General features: G+C 36.2%; 1 long non-coding RNA gene across 1 annotated transcript; it reads right to left on the bottom strand.

The window, feature by feature from the left end:
• Nucleotides 1-5,706: 5,706 nt before the first annotated feature.
• Nucleotides 5,707-7,222, bottom strand: LOC128290201 (uncharacterized). The gene is made up of 2 exons (XR_008279846.1): nt 7,177-7,222; nt 5,707-5,911 (listed from the first exon to the last, which is right to left on the bottom strand). It is a non-coding gene; the product is annotated as an uncharacterized LOC128290201 (long non-coding RNA).
• Nucleotides 7,223-8,778: the final 1,556 nt, after the last annotated feature.

The following is an 8,778-nucleotide window of genomic DNA, read 5'->3' as shown; positions in this document are numbered from 1 at the left end:
TAATAGGCAAGTTGAAAGAGTGAACCGTGAAATCAAAGGTACCTTTGAAAGGGTAGTACGCCCTAGCAGAAAAGATTGGTCTCGAAGGCTAGATAATGCATTATGAGCCTATCGAACAGCATTTAAGACACCGCTAGGAATAACTCAGTTAGTCTTTGGAAGGGCATGTCATTTTCCATTAGTGTAACACCCTTTACCCGTATCCGGCACTGGAACAGGGTCCGAGGCATTACCGACTCAAACATAAACAAACATATAAAATCAGGCCATAAAATTTTGTCCAAATTAAAACCATTCATTAACATACTTATCGTCCCTTATATGGGCCCAAAAGGCCCTAAACATACATTAGGGGTGGTTTGGGACTAAACTGAGAACTTTCAGAACTTTTGTGGCACTTAGAAAAAATTCTTGTTTTGGAGGGTTACACGCCTGTGCAGGTAGGCCGTTGATCACACATGCCCGTGTGGATTGGGACACTCCTAGGTCCTCAGCCTGTGTAACTCTCTGTTCATGATGTCATCAACACAATTAGGGTCACACGGCCAAGTCACATGCTCGTGTGCTTAGGCCATGTGATGAATTAAATTCCAAAAATTAGATGTTGACTTCACACGGCCTGGGCACACGCCCATGTCCTAAGGCCGTGTGCTTTACACGGCCAAGACACACGACCATCTCTCTGCCTATGTGTTTACTACTGGGCATTCTGTTTTGCATTAATTAGGGTGCAGGGGACACACGGACGGATCACACACCCATGGGGCAGACCGTGTGTCACACACGGCCTAGACACATGCTCATGTGTCTACCCGTGTGGACAACATTGAGGCTATTTTCCAAGCTTCTTGTCACCCTCAAAGACGCATGCACACTTACACATCTCAGTGACATCCTATATGGCATAAATGAGCACTTACACATTCATAAACATGGCTCATGCATATCAACTTCTTATCGATTTGTACTTGCTTAAGGCTCCATGTTTTATTTAGACTAAGCTTACCAAATCACATGCAATATGTAACATCAATTTACTTCCATTTTACACATTCAGGCCTAGTTGTTACTATGTCGTTTATTTACAATTCCATCATTAAACATCAATGACCATATCCATAATTCATCCATGCCAAATGGATTTAACCATATCACGAGTGACCTTAGCACATGCATGCATATATGAATAGGATTACATCCCTATAATTAATATGAAACATATCTCATGGCCATATACAAAATGAATCATCAAATCATTATAAGCCAATATATATATGACATATAACAAAAAGACCAAGTCCCTATACATGCCATACTCAAAATGTTGAGACTAATTATACCCAAAAGTCCAATTGATAGTGTGATCGAGTCTCCGACATCATTCGATCCCCGAGCTAGCTTGGCGATACAATAAGAAAATGGAAAAGAGAGGGGAGTAAGCATAAAGCTTAGTAAGTTCACATGCAAATAAACAGAAACATAAGCATTAATACTATACAATTAACATAACATGATTTACAGATATATCATCATAGTTACATAGGCATAACTTACTCATTTTCAATCTTACCAAAAGCCCATCACATACCGAGCTCATTCATATGATTTTTTCATACATACTTATACGAACACGTAACACATTGCCATATTTCCTCATCATTAACTTACTTCTCGAATAACTCACATGTTTACCCATTGAACACTTGGAATACTATCGGATACACGGAAAGTTTATACAAAGTGCTTCATATGTAGCCACATGATACCTCTTATCACATATTACACAATGCTCACTCTCGAGTTAATTAGTGGCCTGCTCACATAAGCTGACAGTTAGAACGTAACTACTCGAGCTACTCACACATGCCAGGCTACCCAACCACCGGTAGAATGTACAAGATCAGCACCTGGATCCACATAAATACATATCACATATCTCATGATTTCAACACATATAGTTCCTAGTGAGATGTCAATCGTATCTAAACTATTCCTAAGATTCAAACAAGATTTTCTCGATGTCACATATTCATTGAACTCGTTCACAATGTTATTAATACACTTGTCATAACAATAAAACATAGAGGCTCATACATTAATAAAACATTAAAACATGAAACAACATTGCATTATTTACACATGAACTTACCTCGGTACCAAAATATGGCTAACTATTCAATTTAGTCCACAACCTTGTTATTTTCTCAGTTTAGGTTTGGACTCTGTTTTTCTTGATCTATAATAGCAAATTTTACTTGTTTAATTATCATATTGTTAAAAATAAATCCATAAATAATTCTTTAGAAAAATTATAATTTTACCCCTAAACTTTCACATAATTACAAATTAGCCCCTAGGCTCTTAAAATGAAATGTGTTCATTTTTTTTGTTACCCAAGCCTAGCCGAACTTATAACATGCTCATAGTAGCCCACATTTCTCATTAAAACACATCTTACTACTCATTTTGCATCTTTTACAAATAGGTCTTTTCATGCATTTCCATAAAAAATCACTTAGTAAAAGATTTTAAACGCATATCAAACTTTTATATTCCTCCATTAAACATCAAAATACATGCATGAGACACATGGGTAAGTTTTTGAACATGAACCTTAGCTCAAAATAATGGCAGAAATAGCTAGATTGGTAGATAACAACTTCAAAAATGTAAAGAACATTAAAAACGGGGCTAGGATTGACTTACAATCAAGCTTGGAAAGTGAAGAAACCCTAGCTATGGAGAGCCTCAAAGTTTCAGCCCTAGCTTGAAGAAGATGAGGAAATTTTGCTTCATTTTTCCCTTTTTATTCTTTTATTAACCGAATGACCAAAATGCCCTTTAATGCCTTTCTTTCAAATTTTCCTAACTATGTCCATTTTATAAAAATAGAAATTGGAAAAATTGCTATTTAAGTACCTCTAACTAAAAATCCATGGAAATTTCATGCTTAAAGCTTCTAGAACTCACATTTTGCAACTTTTACAGTTTAGTCCTAAATGTCAAATTGGACACATTATCAATAGAATTTCTTCATGAAATTTTCACACAAGCATGCAATCATATCTAGACCTCATAAGAATTATAAAATAATTATTTCTACTTCAGATTCATGGTCTCAAAACCACTGTTTTGACTAGATCCCAATTCGGGATGTTACAATTTGAGTTGGAGAATAGAGCTCTCTGGGCTTTGAAGTAGTTAAACTTTGATCTTAAGCAAGCTGGTGAGAGAAGAATGTTACAAATTAATGAGTTGGAAGAGCTAAGGTTGTTTTCCTATGAGAATGGAAAAATATATAAAGAAAGATCAAAGAGATGACATGATAGTCATACACAACCTCGCGAGTTTAAAGAAGGTTAGAAAGTTTTATTGTTTAATTCAAGGTTGAAGTTATTTCCTGGGAAGATTAAATCCCGATGGAAAGGACCCTATACCATCTACCGAGTTTATCCTTATGGAGCTATTGAATTATATGACAATTACGGAGGTACGTTTAAAATTAATGGTCAACGTCTCAAACACTTGGGATGGTCAAGTTGAGTGAGTTGAATCCTTGTTCAAATTAACAAACCCTTGATTTTTCATGAACTCGTTTTGTAAATAAATAAATAATTAGAACTTATTTTCTTAACTTATTACATTTAATTAATTCTGTCTAAGGAAATTGGAACTTAAGCAGGACTACTGTGACCCCTCCAACCATTCTTGGGAATTAATTTAATATAATTTGTTAAGAAGAAATTTTCTAATTAAGATTTAAAATTTTTAAGTTTCATTTTTTTGTTTAAATTTTAATTTTTTATGTTAATAAAAGGGGTCAAATTTGGCCCAAGTACTAAATTTTTTTTTTCTTGAGTAAGTTTGTAAATACAGTCTGAGTTTGAGGCCCAAGACAGCAAAAAGAAAGGAAAAATCCATACTTTCCATTACTTGTCACCCAAGTAACCCTAATGTAGCTAAATTTTTGCTACATGTTGCCCTAATTCTTCCCTATATAAACTCCTCTTCATTCTACTATTTTTCATATCCCTCAAAGCAATTTGTTTAAACCTAAAAATCCATAAATTTCCTTCTTGTGCCGCTAACCTCAAATCCAAAAATAAACCCTAGTTTCTCTTTTGTTTTTGCCAAAATCACCTATTGCTACAGCAATAAGATTGCTAAAGCACTAAGGTTGTTGTCGTACATAACTGTTATTGTTGTCGTACACTGTCGTTGCTGTCGCACATTGTTGTTGTCGTCGAACCATCCTTGCCGTAGTAAGATTTTCATCGTAGCAAGTCTTTATCCACCTTGCTGATTTCTCTTTTCCCCCTTGTGCAAAAACTTTGCCAAATTCTGAAGAAAAGATACCATGTCTCGCAAAAGAACTAGATCTTCAAAGACTACTCTTGAAAATCTAATTTTGATCGATGAAGAAGTAAAAGAGAGATTTGATTCAATCTTCAAGCATCAACCTATGATGCTGGAAAAAGGTTTTTGCTTGAAGAGTCATGATTTGATGGTTGTTCCTATACCAATTAGAAAGAAAATCAATGCTCTCAAGTGGGAAGAATTTTGTGATGCTTGTTCACTTCTAGATGATGAACTAGTTTGAGAATTCTATGCTACTTTGACTATGCAAGATGCTACTAATGTCATCGTTCGAAAGAAAAAGGAACCTCTTACTTCTAAGTCCATCAATGATTTGTTTCACTTACCTAATGTTGAAGAAGATGAGTACTACCCTATGATGAACAATATCAATTGGAATTTTCTTCAACAAGTGCTTAATGTTGTGACATATCCAGGATCCCAATGGATTATGAGAAAGTTTGGGAGCCATTCTTGCTTAAGGGATACCTAAAACTAGTATCAAAGGTATGGTTTTATTTCATTTGCTACAATTTTATACCTATCTCACATATTTCCACCATCCTAATGGAAAGGCTGCTCTTGTTATATACAATTTTAACAGAAAAGTCTATTAATGTTGGGAAAATTATTCTCAAGGAGATTCATGACTGTGCCAAAAAGAAGACAAGAAGTGCTTATTTCCCATCATTAATCACTTCACCTTTCTTAAGGTCCCATGTTAAAACACAAGCAAATCTAAAGGGGTAATATGTTCAAGGGTGCATTACAAATCATGATCTTGAAAGGTTAGTAGAGAAAGTGCATGAGCTGAATCAAGGCGAGAAAGAATAGCCAACTGAGCCAGATACCGAGGAGTCAACAAATGAAACTGGAACTGAAGCTAATGCAATTATAGACACTGAAGAAGAATCTGATAAGGAACTGAACATATGTTATCATGAAGAATGGAATGCTTGTATGATCATAGTCTTAGTAATGTTTTCTGTAACACCCCAAACCCATCCTAGACGTTATGGCCGAATCTGACGTGCCACATTGGAGTTGAAAACCCACGTTCCGTTTTAGTGTTTTAAAACCATATATTTTGTTGAGTTAACAAAGTGTATAGAAGTTGGGCACCGGTAGGTATCCAGAGCAGGGAGGTGAGCCATGAAGGCTGCTTAAGTACCAAGCTCTTTGATTGGATCCAATCCTAGACATGCTCACAACCATAGCCACACTTTGTTATATCGAGTTTAAATTTGTTTAAGTGAACGACTTTGATAAATCGATTAATCGTGGTGTTGAACTCTTTTGAAAACAAGTATCGTTTTGAAAACACGTCCTAAGTCTAGCCCATTTGAATAATTATTAACCAATTTTTAAAGTTATTAAAATTAAAATAATTCCGAAAAGAAATAAAAGGAAAGTTAAAATTGGCCTTATTACAACCCAAAAATAAATAATAATTAAAGGAAATTAAATGAAAACCAACACTTATTTAAAAGCCCGAAGATGATCACCGTGGCCACTCTGAATCCTCTCCGGCCCAAGTCCCCACATCAAGGCTCACCTGCAAGGTTAAGGAAAGGGGGGTGAGTTTGGAAACTCAGTGTGCAACAAGCCCCTTTCAGAGCCCAAAACAATAACGGCCTGTTAGGTCTAAGCCCAAATCCAATCTCAATCATGCATTTGGTCAGTAGCCCTTTTCATATTTCATATTTCATATCTATGGGCAAAGCCTTTTCATATTTCATATTACTTGGCGATGCCTTTTCATATTTCATATTCTTTGGTCAAGCCTTTATCAGAAACAGTATGGCCCTTAGGCCCATTTCAATGTCACATATAATTTCAATGAAAGAATGCAACCCATTGGGGAGACTACTAAACCCACCATCCGCTACTCTCCACACGTACCAACCAACACACCATGTGGGGATTAACTCGACCCACCCCGCCAAACTCTCCACTGGCAAAGATAGTCTTTATCATATAACCGAGGCCTAGCCTCTTTTAATAATCGGGAAAAGCCCTTTCAATAATCGGGGCATAAGCCCTTTTATAAGCGGGGCATAAGCCCTTTTGATAATCAGGGCATAAGCCCTTTTGATAAGCGGGGCATAAGCCCTTTTGATAATCAGGGCATAAGCCCTTTTCACTTCCTCCATCCATATAAAACCCAACCCAATGCGATTATGATTACATCATGTGCATATCATACATATCATGTGCATATCATACATGTCATGTGCATCTCATACATACCATATTTATCAAAATCCCATGTATTAAAATCATACATAAACCCTAGGGTATAATGGTCATTTTTACCTAGGGGCAAAACGGTCATTTTCATGGTATAAGGGTAATCTCGTAATTTTACCAAAAATTAGGGTTTCCATGTTCATTAACGATTACTAACAATCTATGGGTGCAAACCGTGATTCTGGCCCATTTTTAGCGAAATCGAGTTATTGGGCCTAAAACCCCTAATGGGCCCTACTTAGCCAATTTCGTCATCTAGGCCCATTTAGCCTATATTCCATAACGGTTTTAACAGTCTTATCATGCCATATAACAGATTTTCGTTTTCTACCAATTTTACCCAAATGGGCCCAAAAGCCCAATGGGCCCCACTTGACCCCTCGAGGCCCAACTTACCAAGAACGCCAAAATCACATTCTTACTGCTTTCCATCGTTCTCGATCACCATCTCATCGATTCTAACTAACTAGTGAGCGTTAAGCTTGCTCACAAGTCCTCGAAATGCCGAATTTGGCATTTCGACTTTTCAACATCTTATCGCTTTAAGCTATGAAAGGGTTCGTTACACACCTGATTTGCGATATTCCTTGACGAGATCTCCTATGCGATTTCTCCTATAATTAACCACTTATAGATTAGACCATGTTAATATTAAACCAAATCGAAAACTACCTATTATCATCACTTACACATTCGCCACCATCCCCAATGGCCCTTGGGTTCATACCTTTGCGAAGTTGATGACTAGATTTAGTCACTCCGATGATCCAAGCTTTTCACACACTCCTCGATCGGCGACCTTTAATCCTCACTAGCACCAACAAACCAAATAACACCAAAACCCTTTTAGCCTTAGTCGACGAGGGTTTTCGGTTTTCATAAACCACAAGATACAAATGGAAAGAAGGTTCAATACTTACCAAGAGATCTACTCATTGAAGAACGTTCCAAATACCTTCCTACCCCATATCCGTTGTGAATCCAACTTAAACGTGCGTGAAAATAGATCTAAATATTAATTCTGAATCACTAAAATATGAAGCTTTAACTGCTCAAAGAAATATTAAACTAAGCTATTTAGAGGTTAGTACACACTGTTATGGGTTGAAGTTGAAACGTTTCCAAAATCAATCGCCTCGATAACCACCACTTGTCTCTCAAACTTAACTAATCCAATATCAATATATGTAAATCCTAAGCACATCACCATACGGAACATAAGGGCATATTAGTCATTTTACCATACGAGGGTATTACGGTCACTTTACCCTACAAGGGCTTTACGATCACTTTACCCTACTGAGGGCTTTACTCTTTTTACCTAATAGGGGTATTTTAGTCATTTCATCCTACAAGGGTGTTTTGGTAAATCTACAAACCAAAAGTATTTCAAGAATTTTGTAAACCAATGGTATTTCTATAATTTCTAGAAAGTCAAGGGTATTTCGTAACTTTGTAAATCGAGGTATTTTGGTAATTTTACAAATTGAGGTATTTCGGTAATTTCACAAGCCAAGGGTATTTTGGTAATTTTACAAACTAGGGGTATTTTGGTAATTTTACAAACCAAGGGTATTTTAGTAATTTTGTAAATCGAGGGTAAAATAGTAATTCTGTAAATCAAGGGTAAAATAGTAATTCTATAAATCGACGGTAAAACGATAATTTTGAAAATCGAGGGTAAAACAGTAATTCTTTAAATCAAGGGTAAAACAGTAATTCTATAAATCAAGGGTAAAACAATAATTCAGTAAATCGAGGGTAAAACGGTAATTCTGTAAGTAGAGGGTAAAACGATAATTATGTAAATCAGGGGTAAAACGGTAATTATGTAAATTAGGGGTAAAACGGTAATTCTATAAATTGAGGGTACTTTGGTAATTTTACAAGTCGAAGGTATTTCGGTAAATTTACAAATCGAGGGTATTTCAGTATTTTTACAAACTAAGGGTATTTCGGTAATTTTAGTAAACTAAAGTATTCTAAACAGGGATAACAATACGAATGGGCCTAAAGCCTATTCTCGGCCCAAATGGGCCCACACGCTCGTGTGGCCCTTTTAGCCCAAATCTAGCCACAAATATGAGATTCACCTAGCCTAGCCCAATATTTACTACACAATCAAATAACTATCTAATTGGGCCTGTAGGCCCATTAGGCCCACATGACCCC

The sequence above is a fragment of the Gossypium arboreum genome, chromosome 1, assembly GCF_025698485.1.
Source record: "Gossypium arboreum isolate Shixiya-1 chromosome 1, ASM2569848v2, whole genome shotgun sequence".
Taxonomy (NCBI): Eukaryota; Viridiplantae; Streptophyta; class Magnoliopsida; order Malvales; family Malvaceae; genus Gossypium; species Gossypium arboreum.
Note: the sequence above shows the minus strand (reverse complement) of the source record. Positions and strands in the feature narration are given on the sequence as shown.